This window comes from Bactrocera oleae, chromosome 5 (genome assembly GCF_042242935.1).
Source record: "Bactrocera oleae isolate idBacOlea1 chromosome 5, idBacOlea1, whole genome shotgun sequence".
NCBI lineage: Eukaryota > Metazoa > Arthropoda > Insecta > Diptera > Tephritidae > Bactrocera > Bactrocera oleae.
In genome coordinates, this window is record NC_091539.1 from 48487366 (window position 1) to 48511052 (window position 23687).

Below are 23687 nucleotides of genomic sequence, written 5' to 3' on the forward strand. Positions count from 1 at the left end.
TATACTATTTTCATACATAGTTGAATATAAATATATGTAAAATTATTCAGAACAAACGATTTGAATTGAATCGCCAAACGATTAGTTAGTGGGAAACAATCAATGTCATGACTGAAATGACAGTTCAACAAAATGCTGCACTTCGTTGTCAATAAGTTGATGAGGTCGACAAAATTTATGTGGGAAAATCACCGATTCATATGTGTTGGAAAAATGTATCACATTTTAGAGAAATATATATTTATATGATTTTATTCAATTTCAAACAGTTTTTTATCTTTTGTTTTCGGTTTCCACTCCACGTCAGTACGCCTGTGGCTGAACTAATGTTAAAATATGTTAACGGAATAAAATAAAAATTCAATTATTTTTTAAAGCAAATATAAGTAAAAGTTTTGTTAACTTCTTAGTAAAACTGTCAAACATGCGTAATTTAAAACAACAAGTGAACAATTCCGGTAATTACAAGTTTAATTAGTTTAAATTTTCTATTAGAATAACTTTTTTCGAATCGCTCGTGTCTTATAATAACATAGCTCAGCTATAGATCAATAATATCGATCTGATCAAATTTGGCTCGGACTGTCAAAAACAAACACGTTTTCACATGTTTTAATACATTATTTATTATCCACTTCAAAATAGGCTCCTTTTGGGAAAATACAAGCATGTCAATTTTCCATACAATTGCTGGATGGCCGTCGGTGCTTTCTACGAATTTTGCTTTTCCACGTTTCGGCTCATTTTTGTTTTACTTGTATGTAATGCCATTCGCTAGATTGTTGCGACAGTTTTGACAATATTCATAAACCCACGTCTTGTCACCAGTAATGAATAATTAATCAATAAGGTGGGTCAAAAACAGGAATGTTTTTTCGCTGGGTACTCTAAAAATCTTAATTGTAACAGAAATATCCTACGCCTTATAGTTTTCTATTTTTGTCTTATTATCAGAGAGAAGAATTCAAGTCTCACTTCCTATTACTTGAAAAAATATCAGGATTCATAGATTTTGTAGGAAATCCCCTAAGACTTTTTTTCGTCAACCTAACCGTTTAAAATATATTAACGATGAAGCTTGCGTATTTTAAGGCAAATTTGATTTTTACTTTTGTATTTTACAACTCAATGAAAAAAAATCATTTTAAATAATAAAACTCATAGTTTTATAGGAAATTTACTGCTCTACCAAAAATGGTCTCTTTATCCGTTGCCGTGCTACGGAATCGATGAAAATGTTGAAGAAGTAATTTTGGTAATCTACTTTATCACAAACAAATGGTCAATACTTTGGGTATGAAGTGTATCAATGCTAGATTCGTACCAAACAAAAACAGAAACTTTGCAAAACAACATGGAATAGAGGTCGCAAAATAGATGCTCGACAACCTTACTTTTATTCCAACATTTTTCGTTATAACTTCATGAAAATTTTATAAAACGATGGCAGAATACGATCCGTAAATAAACACATCATAATTATTTATAATCAAAATCATTTAAATTATTGTAAAAAAAGTTTAAAAACTCAAAAATTCAACTAATAATGTTCAATGTTACAAGTTTCTATTACTCAACAAACTTAGTACAATGATATTTCCACTACCTTTTCCATATAAATACTTTGTTTAAGCATTAACATCCCTATTGCAGAAGTCTACTGGATCACATATAGTTGCCGGTATACCTGAGTTGGACATCATAACAGAATTTTACTAAGCGCAAAGCTACTGCAGTCAGTGTATTTAAAAACGCAGCTAACAATCCTGTGTTTACATTTTTGGGAAGCAAATGAAATTAGAAAATTTTATTTTTTTATTTGAATGGGTAAGTATTCTCTATATTCTTCTGCTGTAGATCGATATCAACTCGTAATGTAACCTTTAATAAAGTCGAACTGCTCACGCTATTATAGATACGCAATAGAGTTGTGTGAGTTTTAGATCAAATACACACTGCAGTTGCTGTACCTGTCAAAGGAAAAACTCAATAAATATTTAGGTTAGGTAAATCAAACGCAGTTTTAAGATTATTTAGTAAAATATAACTATAAAAGAATAAAATAATATTGAACGGAAATTCGATGCATACACTTCCATAGAATATCACACAAATGTGTACATATCGTGTATAAGTAGAAGAAAACTATGTACGTCTAACTTGTCGGACATAATATTTCAGCTTTAGTTATGACTTATACATGAATATCCAAAAAAATCATTTTAACATTTATTTTCATTGTGGCTTCATATTTACCATCTTAAATATACTATTATACTATGAAAAAAATGTACACACTTTCAATTTAGGAGTGCAATAACCCAAAGCTGGAGGCAATGAACTGAAAACTACCCAATCGATTTATGAAAACACAAAATATTAAAGTATAACAATATACTTGTAGATGTGTGCATATAACTATGCGCACTCGCATGAATATACCATACAAATATACAGTTATCACAATATGCGATTTCAATGGGAGCTGCTTCCGAATTTCGACAACTGAATAGCTGAAAGGCACTGCGGAAAAACACCTGAAAGGCATAAAAGACTTAATAATTGCGCACTTGCAGTATTTTTAACTGTGCGCATGCGCAAACATTTACATTGCTGCATCAGAGTTAAGCGATGAAATTGACTAGCGGGGCCATGCGATTTCTTAAAAATACGAAACAATACGGCTTTGATTTAGTTTCTTTACAAAAGTTACACATATAATCATTCGCAGAAGGAAACGTCGGAGACCCTACAAAAATAATTGAATTATATATATAATTTATATATAAATTTAGCTTTCCTCCGTCTATATGTCCATCTGTTTGTCTCCATATATACAATACGCGAATTAGCGCCATAGTTTTTGAAATATCGATCTGAAATTTCTAAATAAAGCCCTTGTATGAAGAACTTTTTTATTTGAGAAGTTATCTTTACAAAATTTGGCACGAATTATTGTTTAAAATAATGCTTTAATCTCCCATTATTTTCAGATCGGACCAATAAAGAATACATATAGCTTCCATACAAACTTACCGATTAAAATCAAGTTCTTGTGTAGAGAACTTTTGTATTTGGCAAGATGTCTTCACAAATTTCGACATGGGTTATTGCCCAAGGAAACGTGATAGTCTCCGAGCATATTGTATGGATCGGACCATTATAGCATATGGTTGCCATATAAACTGAAAAATCGGAATCAAGTCTTTGTATCGAAAACTTTTATATTTGACAATATATCTTTACGAAATTTGACATAGATTACTGTTCAAGGCAACGCTACAATCTCCGAATATATTTTTCAGATCACGTTACTATAACATATAGCTGCCATACAAATTGACCGATCAAAATCAAGATTTGTATACCTTTTTATGCTGTAAGGAAAGAAGTAACAACTTTTTTTCTTGTTTTTGTTTGCAAAAAAAAAATTATGGTATTTTTTGTTCTGAAAAAGCAGAGACACATACAAAATCATATATACAAGTATATATATATATATATATTTCGTATTTTCATTATTATTTTAATAACATTCGTGATAAGTTGAGGTGTCCGTGTTGCGGCGCCAATTAAAATTATTGCGTGCAATAAATGGAAATACAATTTGATCTAAAATTACTTTTAACACTCTTTTCATTGCTCAGCAGCACAATTAATAAGACTAAGATATTTCGGCAAATATATGTATATGTAAGTATGTATACCATATATACCTAAACACAAAACGGTACAATTTTGATTAGTTTTGATTGACTGAAATTCTTTAAAGCCAAATTGAATGGCGGCAAAGCAAACTACAAACACACACGCACTAACACAGTTACAAAATCCACCGAAGACATTGAACGGCAGCAGAAAAATTGGTGTGTCTTCTACATACATGCATATACATATCATATATAGGAGTATGTATGTAGAAGGTGCGGAAAGTGAGCAAATTGTAACACTACTTAGATTGTGCGATTGATTTGCACAAATGAATTGTGAATTATAAACAACAACAGAAACCACACGAAAATCATTTAAGACCAAGTAAATGGCAGCTTAGCTATGGTGATGCTGTGGAGGCAACTGTTCAACCGCTCACTGACAATTGCTGATGATGAATACATGAATTGCCAATGCTGCTGCAGCATACATGTATATACACATATACATAAATACACAATGATGGTTAAGTGCATTGTGTTAGTGGCAGCGAAAGAAGGCGAGTGCATATGTGGCGCGCCCTAGCATAAAAAAACCCGCAGTGAATTGCAATTATTGTAAGTTGAGTTTAATTTTTCATTGCACAGTTATTTTTTTCTAACATTTATTTGGTGTTTGGCAGGTGATTTGTTGGTGCTTTAAGCCACAAGTGGCAGCGTGGCGTTTGTTAGGCCGTTATATGCACATTCGGCTGGCTGGCCGAACAAAGGCCAAGTTCAAACTGTGTGCGGTGTCATTGTTGCTACTTATGGATTTGCCATTTAAACAGCTAATTGGGTAATAGAAATATCATTAGCAGCTGTGTGGTGAATAGCGGCGATGTTGTGGCTAAATTTATATGCACTTGTATGAAACTGGGTAAATTTGTTTTAGGCATATTCAAACTAAATAAAAATAAGTTAACATTAGCAAAAAACCGTAAAACTTAGCTTCTCACGGCTGATTAGCATTAATTCAAGTTCAGTATACAAAATTTTGTCATTATTGGAAAAAAACGCAAATTATTTAAAAAATTTTTTTTAATATATCAATAAAAATAGCTCTAAGACAAATATACTTTCCAATATATATACCTTAAAGAATATATGAATGTCAGATGACATGAACTGGACAATAATTTTTTTAATTTTAAAATTTTTATTTTGTAATAATTCGAAGAAAAATGAGCATCCATATAATTCAGCGAAGTTTTAAACCGAGTTCATAGCTTAAGTTTTTGGTTAATTCGTAAGTTAAGTTCTTTGAAAAAGTCAGCTTTCTCAAGGAATTACAATGCATTTTGGGTCTATAGCTACATTCAAACGAAATTCAATGAAATTCTTGATCGAGTTCGTGTCTTAAGTCTTTTGTTATACTGAAGTTTTGTGAAAGAATATTGTATATTAAAAATTATACAGAATTAATTTAATAAAATATTTAATAATATAATACTGTCATTAATCCAGGTCTTAATTTTTGAACGGCATGGTAAATCATCGAGTTAGTAAATTGATTAGCTTTTATACAAAATGTACCTTTTTCATATTTCTGTACAAACATGTATCCTAAAACACTTATATGTAGGTCATAATCTAAACTTAAAAAAATTAAATCAAAATATATATGTATCTATACACCAAATTTAGATTTGCTTCGAAAATATATATTTTTTTTAATTGTATGCTCTTAAATTTTATAAAGAATGTCCAACTTTTGAGCTATACCGTTTCAAACATAAAATACAGTAATTATTATTTTTGTAAAAAAATCATTACAATTCGTGTTCTTTTATTTATACTCCCAAAATAACAACACTAAGTCTAAAACACATGTTTGGAGATTTATCTCATACATGCATGCTGGGTTTAATTTAAAAGAACTAATTACACAAATAAAGTCCATTCAGCGTTTTATATACAAAACATTGAAAAAAATTGTAATCCGTTTTTAACACTCGACCAATTAATAATGTCTTAAGACATTTATGAAATTAATTTTAGCCATTTATTTTTTCTCATTTCGTTTTGATATATGTATTTTACTGTTATACTGGCATAAACAAGCAATTTTTCACTGTTGCCGTTATTTCTTAATTGCAGATTAATTAGCGAAAAACATATATAACTAATAGCGAGCCATTTGATATGTCTTTGTTTTCATTTGCGGAATTCGAAAACAATTGTATTTACCATATCGTGACAGAAATCGACAAATAGATACATACGTGCACATATGCCTTTGTTGTTAATCTGGTTTGCAAAAAAGTTATAACTCGTAGTTTAGAATCGCGGAGAAAAAAATACGAAATCAAGTCTATTATGAAAAAATAGAAAGATGCTTTTGTTATATACTCTATTATAACCTATTAAGGATTTCTTCTCACAATTCTAATAACGACACAAATAAATAGATATATGTATATATTTTTAATATGAATGGTCTTTTTTTTTGTCACTTTATAGTGAACAAATTCTTATTCAATTTCTCTGCAGTACTAAAATTACAATCAAACAATAAATCCTTGAAACTTCGTCACTCAAGAGATGAAAGTGGCACTTCCCATAATAATTTAGTAAATAATTTTTATTAACTTAATTTTTATTAACTTTCTTATTGCTTTGATTATAAATACATATGTATAGTCCAGCGCCTACTGTGTATTATGTGAATTTGAGTTATAGACAAAATTTCAATGCTAATATTCTTCATTCAAATATTCTCGAATAATGGAGTTAGGATCACGTTCTCATCAGATGCATCAAGAAGAGCTTCGAAAACATTTCTCTATCGAAAACAACTTATAACAATTTAAAACAAAATTGGCGTACGTATAAGCTTCCTTTGCTTGACTACACTTTGGGTAGGATCGAATCGATCAAAAAACTGGTATAAATCACAAAGATTGGTTTAATAAAATATATATAAAATAACAAACGGTTGTACCACTTGAAGAAGACATTCACATACACTTTTTGTGCTGAATTCAATTGAACCTCAACATTTACATCATCGAAACTTCAACGTGCATTATTTCTAAAATATTAGGTAAGAGTATTCCTTAGAAGCTCGAAGGATCTTAAAAAAATTTTGAAGTACTCGAGGAAATACCATAAATATATAGAATTTAAGAAATCGATACACAACGATAATATTCCCGTACGATATATACAAGTATGTACGATACGAGAAAGCACTTGGAGCACTTTTCGATGACAAAAAAGCTATATATGTATAATATATTATTAATTTTTTTTTTCCACGGACTTTACCTTTTTCATATCAACTTATATTGAGAAGGTTTAAAGAGACATGTTCGCGACAAAAAATACCTCGACAACTGAAACTCAATCACCTTTCTATTTTCATTAAAGCAACAAACGCTGAAATTCAACTTAATATGGAAAATTCGGAAAATTTTCTATTATGTATAAAGTAACTGCATCTCAAATTTAAATAATTTTTATAAATTTTATTGCACAATGTAATTTAGCTAATGCATTTAAATCAATTGAAAGAAAACCCCACACAGCTACGTACAAAAGTCATTAGCAGCTTTTAGCTGCTACCCACGGAGGTTAGTAAACTATAATTTTTAATCATTACCCAATTACCTCATAAATAACTGTTTTATTATTACCTTTTAACTGCATATATATATATACAGGAAATATGATGATATCGATATTTTTAAATGAGTTTAGTTAAAGGTAAGGGCAGTAAGAGTCACATGACCTTAACCAGAGCAACAAGGGCGTGAGCAACTAAATACAAACCAATTACCGAAAGTATATGAATGTTGGCATTTATTGATTATGCTCTATAATTCCCAAACATTTTATGCCTATTAGGCACAAAGCAATTGTTTAAAATGATTAATTAATAATATAAAAAAACAATTGAAGCGCAAGTAGACAGCTCAAAAACACAATCCTTAGTCGACGGAAAGGCGAAAAGAACAATTCGCCGACACAATTGGGAATAATATGTAGGACGTTAAGTAAAGTTCCGATTGTGATTAATATCTGAGTGAAAAATACATGCATGTACTACAATGTGTATATACTATCTATGCAGTTTAGCAATGCCATTTGCAGCGGACACTTGAAAATGACAACTTGTGCAGTTATCGCTTGACATCGACCATAATATATATGGCATGTGTTTGTTAGCTTATTATATTGTTATAAATTTGTTACAAAAAGAAAAAAGAAAAACCAAAACAATTGACATGTGACTACAACTGATCGATTGGCCAATTGACTCGAAAGATAGTTGATAGTCGGTAGTGCTTTTCAACTGTAATCACAATTTTAACTATTGTTCAATTGTGTGTTTTTGTTGTTGTTGTACGATTATTAGTTAATGTTTTTTGCACCTTTTATTTCTTCAGCGCATTGCCAAGGCGCATTACATGCATTGACACTTGAGCAAGCGTGGCGGAAGCGACATAATTTATCATCATTTCAAAATCAGTGAATGGTTGACGAATTGAGAACAATATTTAAACAACAATTAGCTGCAATATACAAAAGTAGTGGACAAATGCGCAGATACAGATATATGTATACGCGTGTATATAAGTTTTTATAAAGTTATATAGATTTTTGTTGAAAGCAAACATATGTTAGAAAGTCAAATCGTAAGATAGTAATGTTAACTATATTTTAAAATGTTTATTTGCAAAACGAGAAGATGACAAAAGCTCAATAATTTCATAAAAAAAAGTAATTTGATCAATGTTCTCAATAGCAAGTATGAAATTCAAATGTGTTTCTAGCTGAGTTCATAAAAAACATATTCCGAAAGTATCTTTGTGGAATATGAGAACTTACACGGAGGAAGGAATGGAGTTTCAATCACACCAATTATATTTTTGAAAATTTACCTAAAAGCACAATTGCCAAGTACATCGATATCAATGCGTTTTCGATCACGAACACAATTGTTTGTATGGCACAAAGCATTGCCAGTTATGCGAGACGTTCATCCACATTTATTTGACTTTTCCAAAAGACTCTTTTGCAGAAATGACATCGAGTAGAGGTCTTAAAGAGATGCTTGACAGAGTAGCTGAGGACCCTACATTCATCAAACATAGCATTACTGCTGACGAGACATGGATTTATGAATACGATTTCAAAACTGTCCAACAATCTAGCGAAAAGCGCTCCAGAAACGAGCCGAAACCGAAAAGACCTTAATTCGCTGAAGGTACTGAAAGCCATTACAGCTGAGTCTTATAACAAGGCTATGGAAATTTTGATAAAGCCTTAGCTTGCTTATCAAAAGGAGCCTATTTTAAATATGATAATAAAGATATATATTGAAATACGTGAAAATGTGGTTTTTTCCGTCTGTCAAATTTGACCAGATGGTATGCAAGAATAAGTCATTTAAATTTTGATGTCGTTAAAACATTCTAGCAATGTTATATTCAATATAATGCTCCTAATAGATCCCCTACATAATTACTATAAATGTGAACAGTTATTATGCACAAGTCATAAAATAACCATAAATTCAATTACAATGCGTCTTAAAGCTCATTTGTTCGAAATAGAATTATTTAATGATACAATATGATTATTTCGTATCAATGCTAAACAATTCTAAATAGAGTGTGAGGTATAGAAAAAATAACAAATTCCTTTCCAAGTGGAAAATCGTGCCTTGCGCGGATTGTGGCAATGATATGTCGTATTATAAACTATTTCAACACATATTTACATGCAGATATACGAGTAAATACACTTATGACAACACCCGCACCAATGAATATCTAATTTAAAAAAGAACACTGACAGGCTTTCACAAGAAATGGGTGTTGACCAGAGAAACGAGAAGAGCACAAAAAAACATCAAGAACACCGTGCAGCATAAATCAAACCACTTTTCAGATTACGAAACACAACAATATACAAATACAAATACAAAAATAAAAAAAATAAAAATTAGTTGAATACCATTTAAGGTACAAGTTGGCATGTGAATATGTACAAGTACAGAGTTATAAGCCAATAAGGTATGCCACTATGTATGTATGTGGCGAGTATCTTTAGTCAACACGAAACAGACATCAATTCCATTTGACAAGCGTTTTCAATTTCAAGGTACAATGTCATGTCCGAGACCTCATTCTAAACAGATTCGTAACACAGTGACCAAAAGGCACTAATACTATATGTATGTGTGTAAGTGTGTACCGATATAGGTACGGCTATTGCGCTGCAACTAAACAGCAAATTAAAGTTAAAATAAAATAACTAAATGCATTACTAGTAGTCATGCATTGGTAAGTGTGTGTAAAGTTATTTATTTATATATATTAAAACAACATCAAAAATGTGTGTGTTTACATGTATGTGTAATATTACTTGATGCGGGTTCACTATGAGTCGCATGCAGTCAATGTTAAGTTCAATGTAAGTTTGCTGCGCGCCACAGGCGCTGGAGTCACTGGACCAAGCAATCATGGCTTTGGTATTGCCAACCAAGTATTTTTTACTATTCTTATTTATTTATTTATGTTACGCTTTAAAGAATTGTTAAAAATAAACATAAATATTCTGAAAGTCTTCGGAATTTTAACAGTGGGCAACAACATCATATAAAGGTGGCAAAGCGTTAACCGTCCGCAAATTTACCAGATGGTAGACACACAAGACATTTGAAAAGCAGCAACTGAACCGAGGTACATACCCTGCAAGAAATGCGAAATAGTAATCAGAGCAAAAAAAATTAGTGAACGATCTTTCACTATTAATTAATAATAAAATAAACATGCATTTTTTTGACGATTTTTTTAATAAACAAATTTTTCATACAATAACTTGATTCGGATCGGTTTAGTTGTATGGCAGCTATAGGCTATAGTGATGCGATCTAAACCATTTCTTCGAAAGTTGTAGCCTTGAATTTGACAATAATCTGTGCCAAATTTTGTAAAGATATCTTGTCAAATAAAAAAGGTTTCGTTGCAATAACTTCATTTGGATCGGTCTAGTCGTATGACAGCTATATGTTGTGGTGGTTCAATATCGACCATTTCGACAAAAGTGCCGCTTCTTGGAGTGTAAATGACGTGTACAAAATTTAAAAGGGGCTAGTTCGCGTATATACAGATAGACGAACATGGCTAAATCGACACAATTCCCCTATATGAGTATTTCTTTCTGAGTGGGACAAACTTCGTGGCAAACCTAATTGAACCTATTCAGGGCATAAAAACAATTTCAGAGCCACTATTGGGAAAAAGCAATAAGAGGTTTTCTTCTCCAAAACCATTATTCCGAAAAAAAACTTAGCCTAAAATCTAAGCTTTTTATTAAAGAAAGAGGACGAATTAATTTGATGACAAAATGTGTGTGAAATCTCCTCGCATACCACCGATTTTGTCATGAGAGAAAGATTATTAGATCTAAAATTACTAAAAATATATTTTAAATGATTTTTCAAAAATTATAAAAAGTGGTAAATTGGCATCCTCACGGGTAATTTGACACTTGACATTTTTGTATACTGTAAGAAGTAACGGTAGTGATGCTTAATACACTAAAAATGGAACTTAGTAGTTGGTTGCCATACATAATGCAAATTTCGGAACACGTTCACGTTAGTCGCCACACATGGGAATAATAGAATACTTCGTACGGGTCGTAAAAGTAAACTTCCTAGAACATCACAAAACTAAATTCGTAAACTGCTTTCACTGAAAATGGCATGATCGCGTAACGGTGCTTGATACTTAAATTCGAACTAGTTTTAGACTAGTGCATTTTCCGACAGGCAAACGATTGCAACTATGCACATATACTCATATGAAGATACATACCCTATATGCATCTGTTACAGATAATTGAACGCTATTATTTTTACGCTTTGCACCACTTCTGGACCAAATCAGCGCAATGGAGCACAACAAAGCAAACCAAGATCACCGCAAGCGTATTCGCAAAATAAGAATATACATACAAAACTATATTTGTAACGCTCTAATGACAAAAGAGTGCGGCGAAGGACGTTATGCGGATAGTAGCCGTCAAGCGCTAACCGCCAACAAAATCGTTCGCTGATGATCGCATTTAGCAGCAACCAATATCCAACCATTCAAATGACTCGACTCCTCCATCGAGGTGGCGCTGCTGTGCGGCTAGCCGCTTGGCATTGAAATACATCGCCTTGCTGCGGTTGCATGTGGCAAACTCAACTGCACACATGCAGACATAACTACAACAGTGTACTTAGCCATATTTATACATCATATATAGGTATATAGCGAGACAGCGGGTCTTGGGTCTTATGCAGCAATGTGAGCTTTTTGTCAAATTAGAGCATCACGCTTGGTGCGCCTGATTGATGCTGTGTTTATTGGTTCGTATTAATTATTTTTGTATTCATTTGTTTTGCAATTTATTTCTATTATTTCAATTTTATTTATGCATATGTGTCCATTATTGGCATTATTTTTCTGCAATTTAATTGCAAGCAAGTTATTTTCTTTTTTTCGAACTTTTTTCATTGATTTTGTTTAAACTTTTTTTGCCATCATCTCAAGGTGCACAACGTGTATGAATATTAACATACATGTAAAATCGAGCGTATGTATTTATTCAAATGGGTGGGTGCATTTCATAATTTATTTATTATTATTTTTTTTTTTTAAATAAGTTATATACACATTTCTAGGTGAATAAATGAGCGCAGCAAGTAATTATGCTTGTACGTGGCTAATTCACTATTTATTAGACGATTATAGGTTCGAGATCAATTTTTCCAAAATATGACTTTAAAATGGCAAAATTTAATACTTCTGCTTGGCAAAACTTCCCCACGATGCAACTTATCTAACAAAAAACAAGAAAAAAAACCTCAACTTGGGTTACATCAAAGATACCCTTTACAAATAAAAAGGTCAGTTTGTATGGGAGCTATGTGCTATAGTGACCTGATATAAAAATTTTAATGGGAGATTGCAGCGTTGTTTTTGGACGATATTCTATGCCAAATTTTGGGAAGATTTCTCATCAAATATCATATAAAAGTTTCTTTGCAAGGATATGTATTTGATCGTTCAGTTTGTATGACAGCTAAATGCTATAGTGGTCCGATATCGGCGCTTCCGAAAAATGAGCAGTTTCTTGGGGAGAAAAGGATGTGTACAAAATCTTAGATCAAAATCTAAAAAAACTGAGGGACTACAAGTAGTTTGCGTATATATAGACGGACATGGATAAATCGACTCTACTCATCACGCGGATTCCTTATTTATACTTTTATAAGGTCTCAGACGTTTCCTTCTGGTGCTACAAAGTTTATATACCCTATTCACGGTATAAAAATCGAAAAAATTATAAAGAATGTCGTTCTCTGTTCTAATCAGCACATGTTAAATATGAAGAGGATATTTTGCTAATTTCCCTTTTTGAGCTTTCAGATGGACCACTACATGACTATAGCCGTATTCGGTTCGCCATTCCTCTGCTCGCTATGTTTTAAAACTGCTCTCTTATCAAAACATTTTACAAGGCAGAGTACAAACTAAGTTAGCGAGTTGATTTCGATACAATAGTGTCGTTACAAGTATACCGATACGCCATTAAAGTGGAATAATCGGTATATACAAACATATGCTAAAACAATTTTGATACCAATTTTTTCATTGTCAATAACTAATGTGACTAATTACTATCAAAACTGCTGGTATAGCTTGCTCGATTCTCCACTTTTAAACCCTTGGCAAAATTCAAACAGTTAATAAATACTAAGTACAGATTCTGAATAAGTCATCATGATGTTCTAAACAATGTGCAAAATCTCAAATCTCACATATAAAAGTCATATTTTCTAACTTTATGAGAAAAGGAAAAAAATTCTCAGTGTACCTGGTTGGTTCTTAAATCTATGAATCACGCTGATATTTTAAATAGTTTCACCTTAGTGAAAAATAGTGTAGTGTAAATAAGATAGCTTTTTAAAACAGAAAGTCTGTTTCGCCTAAACTGCGTCGTTTTAATCAAAACAAGTGATTGGAAGATCAGATGCGTTAAACTTTAATTCCACTTTAAGCCAATTGGAACCTAAAAATATCATTATTTGTTACCAAAAATAAAATGTCAAAAATAAACTATTATGTATTGTGTGTACTCAAGTTCATACAGCAAAAGTATATACTATACTTTTCTTACTAATTTATTCATTTTCAATAACTTGGTTTCTATATCACATACTCATTTCTTGGCCCAAACCTTTCAAGCATTTAGAAAACATATCATTTGTATGTTGCTTTGACACATATAAACAAGTTATTGTGCTTGAATGTAGCTTGGAATTCGATATGACAAATCATATAATTGCAATAGAATTGTTTCTCATGTAAACGGGTTCGTTCTACGTGCCTCAATATATGTATATTATATACATTAGCAAAAAGTCTGTTATGAAACACGCATGCACAAGTATTTCACCAGCAATTATAACACAAACCAATTTTAAAAAATTTTAATTGTATTTTATAGCAATTCTTAAGAATTGTTCAAGTGCAAATTAATGATTGTATATTTATAACGGACAAAATAAGATATTGTCGCGAAATTACATTAGTATGGACAATGGAACTGCCAACTCAGGCATAATACTGCTGACAAACAGCTGACACCTGATTAAATCGTACATTTCAACTGACGTTGAACACTTGTTCTACAGAACGGCAGAACAGCACAGTTTAGTGTAAATACCAGTGTCTTGTAATTTTTATTTGTAGAGTGAATTTTTACGGCTTAGAACTTCAATATTAAAATCATCGATCAGAATGCTTAGTCATAACTTTCTTGTACTTAAACTTTATTAAGAGAACGACAGAATATGCACATTCGCCTGATATTTCTAGGTTAAGCAGTCTAATGCTGCCAATCTTTTGTTCCCTTATGCTACTCAGTGTAGTCAAAGCGGAATTTCTGTTCTAAAACAATATCATTATCACATATCTTTCCCGAAAATTACACAATTTCTCGTGCTGCCATACAAACTTTCCGACCAAATCAAGTTCTTGTAAGGAATATTTTGTATTTATGAAGGGTATTATAGCTTCGGTGCAACCAAAGTTAAAAACAAGTAGTTTTTTTTTAATTTTTATCATTTTCAAAGACTTCAGCAAGGGTCTATTTGAATGTATACACAAACTATTCGAAAGGAATATGAAAAATGTGAATGTATTGAAGAAAAATATTTTCTTGTATAATTCAAAGAACTGTCTTTGCTCAAACAATTGCAGACATGTGTATTTCGAAATTCTCCTCGAGTCACGAAGATTGGTCGGACAAGCGAAGTAAGCCTACAGGTATGCCGCTCGCGCACATTTCATCAATATATCAACACCTTCGAAATGTCAGAGAAGTGAGAAATTGCCAAACAAACAAAACGTTAGTTTAACCGAATATTACATACAGGAGCAAAAATGCACAACAACAAAAACAAAAATAATAATACTACCAATAAATCAACTCGATGCTAATTAGTAGACCGTTGAGCCACATACTCGTACTAAGCAATACAAATCGTCGAACAAAGCGAAAGAGTAAACTATGGTAAATAAAACGAATACTTAACTAAAGTAGGAAAAGACTTAACAAAAAGGCCTTAACAAAAATAGGAAAAATATTTAACAAACAGGCTTAATAAAAGCGCACCAAACGAGATCATTTCTTTTACATGTAGTTTATTTTTATTGGAGCGATTAGAGTGGCGCATATTGTTTGCCCAACTGACCACAAGACCACAGGCGCACATAACTTAACACACAAATAAGGATCAAGACAATTATATAAAAATTGTGAAAAATGCACAAAAATGGAAATTCCGATTTATGTATTTGTGTGGGTGTATGTAAATATGTCAATTGCTTGCTTGGGGATAGAAATAAGTAAAAATACAATGAGTATGAAATACATGAAAATTTTCTAGCATTCGATTTATTACTGTTGATTTTTGGAAGAATGTACTAACAACAACAACCACCCACAACTGTAGATGCCGTCAACAATAACGGCCTATGGCAGCCACTAGTGAAAATGCTGGAAGCAACGGGACTTATAAGGGGATAAGAAAAAGTAGCGGATAAAATACTAACCATTAGGCGAATAATTGCAACACTGCAACTTTGTGGTTATTGCTACAAAAAAAGTGCAACAAAAACTGTGCCTTAGTAAACTCAAGCCAGCTGCTGGAACATTATGAGCGAAAAGTGTAACCAACAAAATAAGCAATTTGCAAGTGCAACTACGAAATGTAATTAAAATAGTCAAATAGTCAAGTAGTAAGGCAAAAGAGACAATAACAACAAACACAAGCACTTCTAAAGTGCATAGACGGTCAATATGCAGCAAAAAGAACCGGTGAAGCCCACCAAAAGCGATAATCGATAGCACATGAACGAGCAGGCAACGCGAGCGTGGAAGTGTGGCATGCAGTCACTGTGGCATAGGTATATAAATTTTTGCATTGCATTTTAATATCTAAAGGCATAAACTAACCGTAATATATATGCTGGTGATTATTGCATGGTTTTGCTAATATTTCAATATTTTTTATATTATTATTATTATTATTTTTTTTGTTTTAATAGTTTTATTTATTTTGTTATTTCGGGTTGCGCCAAATTTCAAACCTTTCACGGCATGCAGTATTAGCTATTTGCAATCCAACTACAATGTTTGTGGTATTTTTATTTGTTATTGTTGTAGTTGTTGATGTCGTAGTAGCCACTGATTGCCGTCACCTAACTCTTGTTTTTGTTGTAGCGCTTGTTGTTGTGCAAAATTCGAAAATAATCAGAGCGTTTCTAGTGGCTGCACTGAAGCCCATTCAACTAACGAAATTCAGCAATGAAGGTATGGAAGGTATGGAAGGCATGTCCGTTGCATGTATGTACTTATATATGTATTTGCAAATATATTATATACATATATATATATAGCTTATGTGCATTGATTTGGTCAGAAGTCGGTGAGTTTTCTTTGTGGCTTCAATTACCTTAGATAATGCCGAATTTCGTTTAACTTTATAACCATTTACTTGCTTAAAGTTATTTGCAATGCATCTGTCGTTAACTGAATTCAGTTGTTACAGTTCATAAAATTTGTGAGTGCTGATTTTTGCAATATTCTGGCTATTTTTATAATTATGATTTGCAAAATATTAATAAATTTTTAAAAATAAATCTAATTTTTAGCAAAATAAAGCTCTAGGACCTGCTGAAAACCAATAAATAATTTTTTATAAATATTTCCTGTATTATTCTTTATTGTACATCAAGAGAAATATATCTAGTCTGAAAATATGTTATAAAAGATTGCCTTATTTGATTACAAACCGTCAAGAATATGTATTTATTTCAAAGCATGATATGGCCCACTCCTTTGTATTTAAAGATTCAAAAAAAATATGAGCTCGAACAAAATAAATAAAGCCTCAGGGGCAACATCAGAAAAAACCAGAAAGACAAAAAAAAAATGTATGGTAATGTAAATATGTGCAATACTTATAAAACTATTTTAAAAATATTAGTTTTTCAATTTTTTAATTTCATACCATTTCCATAAACACTTTTTTAAGTATTTTAGAACTGGTAACGTCTACACGCCTTGTTTTCGACCAAAAAAAATAAAATAAGGTGCCACCATGTCACTATGTCTGAATTTGGCAACATTATAAATTTATACAACTGCCATAATTATGAAACTCCCTTTTCGAGAATACATCTGATCTTCCAAGAGGGATGAAATTATTGAAATGAAGTTGGTGACACCGTTACTCTCAATATATAACGGTATAGATCGATAATAACCAACTTTTTATAGCCAAACTGGAAAAAGTTGATCTTGAAAACAACAGGTTCTTACAAGACGGGGCTACGTACCACATAGCACCTGCAACAACCGAATTATAGCCAGAAAGGTTTGGAGATTCGATAATTTCAAGAAATTTTGATTTGAGTCTTTAAGAGTAAAAAATGGCAAAGTTGTAGGTTATAAAATGATCTACAATACAAGTAATTTATGTAAAAATTACAAATAATCAAGTTTTTGGTTTTTAATTTTTATCTTATGCAACAAAGTATTTCTGTGGTAAACTAAGTTTTTTATGTCTCAAATACAGTGTAACTTTTCGCTCATTTAAATTATTTATTTATTCACCTTTTTTAAATAAATATCGAAAAAGGACCGTAATTTTAAATAGACAATTCACACGTCAAAATATGTGCTATTTTTTGTTGGTTTTTTCTTAGTTGAAATCTATACTTTCTGATGGCATAAAAAATATATACATTGCTATGGTAAGTTTTCTCAAAAAATGCCATTAAAGAAGCGAAGCTGCTTTTTTACAGCTGCTACTAAAATGTCAAATGTTTACTTTATTGTTTTACTAACTTTAAACCAGTTTTACTGTTTGTTCTGAACGTACTGACTGAGAAAAAATAAAAAACAAATAATTTTCGTGGTTTTAAAAGCATAAAGCTTTAATAAATATATATTTGTGCGTTTGTCAGAAAACGTAAGGCATGGAAGTAATATAATATAATTGAAATAGAGTTTTTCTAAAATGCTAGGGGAGCAAAATTTTTCAACACAACAAAAAGAAGCAATTGCGCATGCGTTATAAGTCATGTCAGCTTTCACATTATTTAAACAGCTGGTTTAAGGTGTTCGATTCGCTAGGCTCTAACGTTTGTCGAATCGATGACAGCTATTATATGAAAGTATTTTACCTAAACAAGTTTAAAACGCAATAACTTGGCTAGGTAACTAAGAATAATATTCTGAATTTGTTAATATAATAATAGTAGTAATTTATGATGATATGCTGATTTCATTAACGAAATAATTGCGCATTTAATTGCAATTCAACACCTAATAGGAAATGAGTGCTAAAATTATTTAAAGTTCACGCTTAGTCGTGCAAGGTGGCCACCCACAACAAATGGATTCAATGAATCAAATCGCCCATATTTTGTAATACAAATCATCACAATTCATTTAGCAAATGGACTTTCATAAATTAACTTTCCACAAAGGCAAGTCGTATTTAGTAAACTTAATTACTCATTTATATTGGAAAACAATATTTTACTGCGCTTTAGTAAGCAATTAAAAAAAGCAATATGCAACATATTATATATTGAAATATAATACATACGAACATTTCTATACGGCACCAGACCTTGACATTGACAGCTGTCTCGGCGGGCGCCAAAATATTTATCAGAATCATCCCATTTTTGGTTGAGCATTTATGTATGTATGTATGTAAGCTAGTGTGTGTGGGTGTGTTGATTAATATGCAAAGTGTTCTATGAACAGTTGACGCCCGCATTTTGTAGACACTTTTGTATTTTTATTCAAGAATTTAAGGCAATAAACAGCACGCCTATTATATTTGACATTGAGAAAAAGTAATTTATAATTTTCCACTTAAGGTCATTGAAGCTTATTAACTGCAGCTAGTTTAGGCCTTTAAATAAGCCTACATGCTACTTAGCGTATGAAAAGCGTAAAAAGTAACTAATGTTTTAAAAAAAATATTCTACTAGTTTTAAAAATTAATATAGCCTATCTATATCTAGTCAAAATTCTGACTGTCAGTCAATGGTTGATTGAACTTGAAGTCATTTTGGCCAACACTTCCACCAACACTCCTGAAACTCAAACATAATTATAGCTCTCTGGTTGCTCGCGGCATAAGTAATAACAGCAGAAGTGCCAGTAGCCGCAACAGTAACACCATTCACGAACAACAATAACAACAACAACCAGCTTTTTATTAACCATAACAACAACAATAGCCGTAACACACTGTTGGCAGCTGCCAAAAAATAATTTGTTTATTGATTTTCGGCGCATAATCCTGTACGGTAATTGTTGCAACAATATGTATATATGTGTGTATGTATGCATATGCAACTCAACTACTGTGCCACACCATGCGGTAATAACAAAAGCTTTTGATTTTTGCCAAATTCGCTCGTGTAAATAATAACTCAAATAGCTTGTGGCAATAAAAGCGTGCAACGGTTTCTTAAAATTACACTTGACTTGCCAAGGATTTTGTGTTAAAAAACTGAAATTCGGTTTGGTTATTTTGACTATGCATGTTATTTTAAATAATATTTAACTTATTTCGATAATTCTTTGTTTGGATTTTGCCTTTTCTCAGCCGCACAAATCAATTTACCATTCTTTGATTAATGATTATAATTAAATTTAAACTTTGGCTTTTCGTTGCTAGCAGCAGCACAAGTGGTGTTGTGTCGGTAACTATGTAGGTACACACCTAGAATTTGACGCTCGACATAACTGCGCTATAATTAACGGCTGCCAGCAGAAAAACACAGTTGCCAATTAAATAAACAAACCGGGTGCACATAATTAATAAATCACATGAAAATGCAATAAAATTAAAATTTGGAATGTGAATGTCAAAAAATAAAACAAAGTTATACATATGTGTATGTATATAGGGGACGTAGAATGAATATGTGAAAAGAACATACAAAGTATAGTAATTTTCATGGTTCGCAGCGTAAACTCAAAAATTACAGGAATAAGATGAAATGTAATCTCTTTTTGAATTTTTTTGGTAGGATATTTGAGAACCGATTCTAAACTAATTTTTTACATTTCTGTTTACTCGTTTCATGAATATGTTCATGAATTACGTTTACGCTAGGTGGCGCTGCTGTGGAATAATTCATAATACTCCGTTTTAGCGGTACAGATTTGTATAGAACCCCATTTGTTATGAAATATTATTTTCAAAACGTTTGTCTCTAGTTTTTTTCTTTAAAAGAGTTAGAAAATCATGTTCGCAAATCTTACCTTGCGACATCGAGAATTTCAATGTAGGTTTTTATTTCAATGGGTCCGAAAAAGTAATAAACCTTACCAGCTTTTACTAAACCTGTCTAATAAACAGATTTTAGATACGAAAAAATTTTAACGAAAATTCAATATTTTCAAAAGTTCTAATAAGCAAAAAAACAAAAATAAAACACAAAAAACGTTAACTTAACAAAAGATACCTTACAAGAACTTGATTTTGATCAGTCAGTTTGTATGGCAGCTATATGCTATAGTAGTTTGATGCCAACAATTTCTGCGGAGATTATATCGTTTCTTTATATGAAAATCCATGCCAAATTTCGTGAAGGTGTCTCGTCAAATAAAAAAGTTCTCCATACAAGAATTTGATTGTTCAGTTTGTATGGTAGCTATATGGTATAGTGATCCTCTCGGACCAATTTTTTCGGATATTATACCTTCCCTTTGGAAAATAATCCATGCCAAATTGCCTGTATTGTTAAAAAAAAAGACGAAATGGCAGACTTTGAAAAAAAAAGTCGAATTGGGATCAAAATGATTTTTGGCTCGCCAAAATTACAGTTCTCATGCAATCAAAAAAACTGGAAGGCCATTGCACGGAGAAATATATACAAAAATCAAAGCGATCGGCTCATTTGTCTTCGGATTTCCACTTTACAACTGCAGCCACTTTGAAACAATTTGGTTGAGTTGATTGAACTGAGCGACTACTCTGAAATATTCATTTAAAATTTTTGCAAATTATTTTTAAAGGTATAAACTATCGAAATATGCAAAAACAAAAAAAAAACTATTGTTTAGAGTTGTTTTCGAGCACATTAGGTGTGCCTTTTAAATTTAATAGTCGATATTATCAATAAACTGTGGTGTATTGAGAAGGCCAAAAGCGCAACGCCTCTTGTTACTAAAGATAAAGAATACTATAAAATTTTTAGAACCCCTAAGCAATGAAAAATATTAATTTAGATTTTCATGTAAACTCTTTTATAGTTTAGTTAATGAAAAATGGCCGCAGTTACCAAAAAAGCACTCAAAACAATAAATATTTCAAAAGCTAAGTGCACTGCGAATGGCAAAAATGTATTAAACTATGTTCACATTTGCATTTATGTATACTTATGTATATTATTATATATACATATGCACATAAGTATGCGTGTGGGCCTGTAGTAAATGAAATCGAAAGTTGGAACCTTGATGAGAATTATGAGCGTATTGATTCGCCCGAAAACTAACAGCTACGAAAATATTAATTAACCATTGGCATAAGTGAGTGAATATGCATGTGATTAATGAAAACATTTTGAACTTATGTTTATTTTTCGTAAAAAAATTTGAATGTTAAACATTTGTTGAAATAAAACTAAAGAGAGAACAAATTTATATTTGCAAAAAGCCTATTAATCACTGCTTAATTTACAAACTCAAAACAGATCAAAAATATATTTGGAGCAGGGAACGCCCTAGACTCAGTGAGCTGCGGCAGTCTACAAATACAAATACAAAGGCAAGTCAATTATAGGTGACTCAGTGCGCGATTCGCTTGCAGATAATGCTTTTGGAATTTCGAATTTGATACCCCAAATTTTACTTGACTTATTTTAACTATTTGACTTATTGCCTTGATGAAAATGCCAAAAGTCAAAGAATTGCAGCGCAAACAAAAGCAATGTTTTTTAAATTATTCTTTAATACTTATTTTTATTGTGCATACATATGTACATATATATTTACCATTTATGTTTCTATTCGGTATTTTGACCTTGCGCTGTAATGCGCACACCACCGCTTTGAGTGTAATTATAATTTTATGCAAAAAATTATGGTTTTTTCTTCGTAGTTAAAAATAAAGCACTAGTTAACAGATGTAATTTTGTATATAAAAAATATGCGAATTTATGTGAAAATATAAATATATGCTGAAACAATATGCATATAAATATATTATGTGAAAAATTAAATTAACGAGCTCATGAAGTTGTTGGCTGGGATAAATTACCTATTGCATATTAATGTACGGAATTTTTAAAAATTTCACTCGACTACAAGCGAATAACTGTAAAAATTCATTCTTTCAAGAAATCCAAATATGATGTCTAATTCACTGACAATATTATACCTATAATGGAATTGAATGGTTTTTCTAGATCTGTTGAATAACAAAATCACTATAAGACTCAGAGGAAAACGGCATTGATAAGAAACTGTCTGCTCGAAACCGACTTGTATAAAGCAAACTCACAGCCAAACATTGGCTGAAGAAGCTACGGACTAATGTAGTTTATAAAACAATTTCAACTATAGGACTAATAAGAATTTATTTCATTTGCCCGACTTTTCCATTCATATAATGATAAGCTTAACAAAAAATAACAAGTTGGATTTGGAAATATTCGGACACTCTTTAGATTTCATACCAATATATATATAATTTTTTTTCGAAATTTTCACAAAAGTGTGTCTGGCGATTTCTCCATGAAAAAAAATTTAACAACAAGTTTGATAGAAATTTTATGTTTTCATGAAATCGCGGTTACCGAATCGTTGAAAATGTTGCAGAAGTTATTTGGGGAGTCTGCTTTATTACGAACATAGGTAGTTGAGTGACACATATTACTCAGTAAAGGTCGAGAAGTCATCGAAACCTTGCCTCATGCGAGTCATCCATTCACCACTCTTAATGACTTAATCACGATAATATCGAAAAAGTAAAAAAACACAGTTGGAAAATCGTCATGTTGTTCATCAGAATGAAAGCAGAGGACCTCAACCCCTCTAATAAATCAACTCAACACATTTTGCTTAATGTTTTGGGTATCAAGTGTATTAAAACTAGACTCATACCAAAATATCTGAATCTTTTGCAGAAACGACGTCGAGTAATTTGCTTGACAAAGTAGTTCAGACGAGGCGTGGATTTATGAATATGACGTCGAAACTGTCAAACAATCTAGCGAATGGCGCATTAAAAATGAGCCGAAACCGAAAAAAAACAAAATTCGCTGAAGATACTGAAGGCCGAGGTAGAGAAAACTGGATTAAGCGTTAGAATGCTTGTATTAGCTCTGGAGCCTATTTTGAAGGCAATAATAAAGTTTTGTATTAAAACACATGAAAGCCTATTTT

The 23687-nt window shown here is 31.6% G+C and overlaps 1 protein-coding gene across 4 annotated transcripts in view; it reads right to left on the minus strand.

The window, feature by feature from the left end:
• The window catches only part of LOC106619186 (mucin-5AC), a 125932-nt gene that overhangs the window by 96774 nt on the left and 5471 nt on the right, over window positions 1–23687 (minus strand). The gene's annotated exons all lie outside the window — the stretch shown is intronic.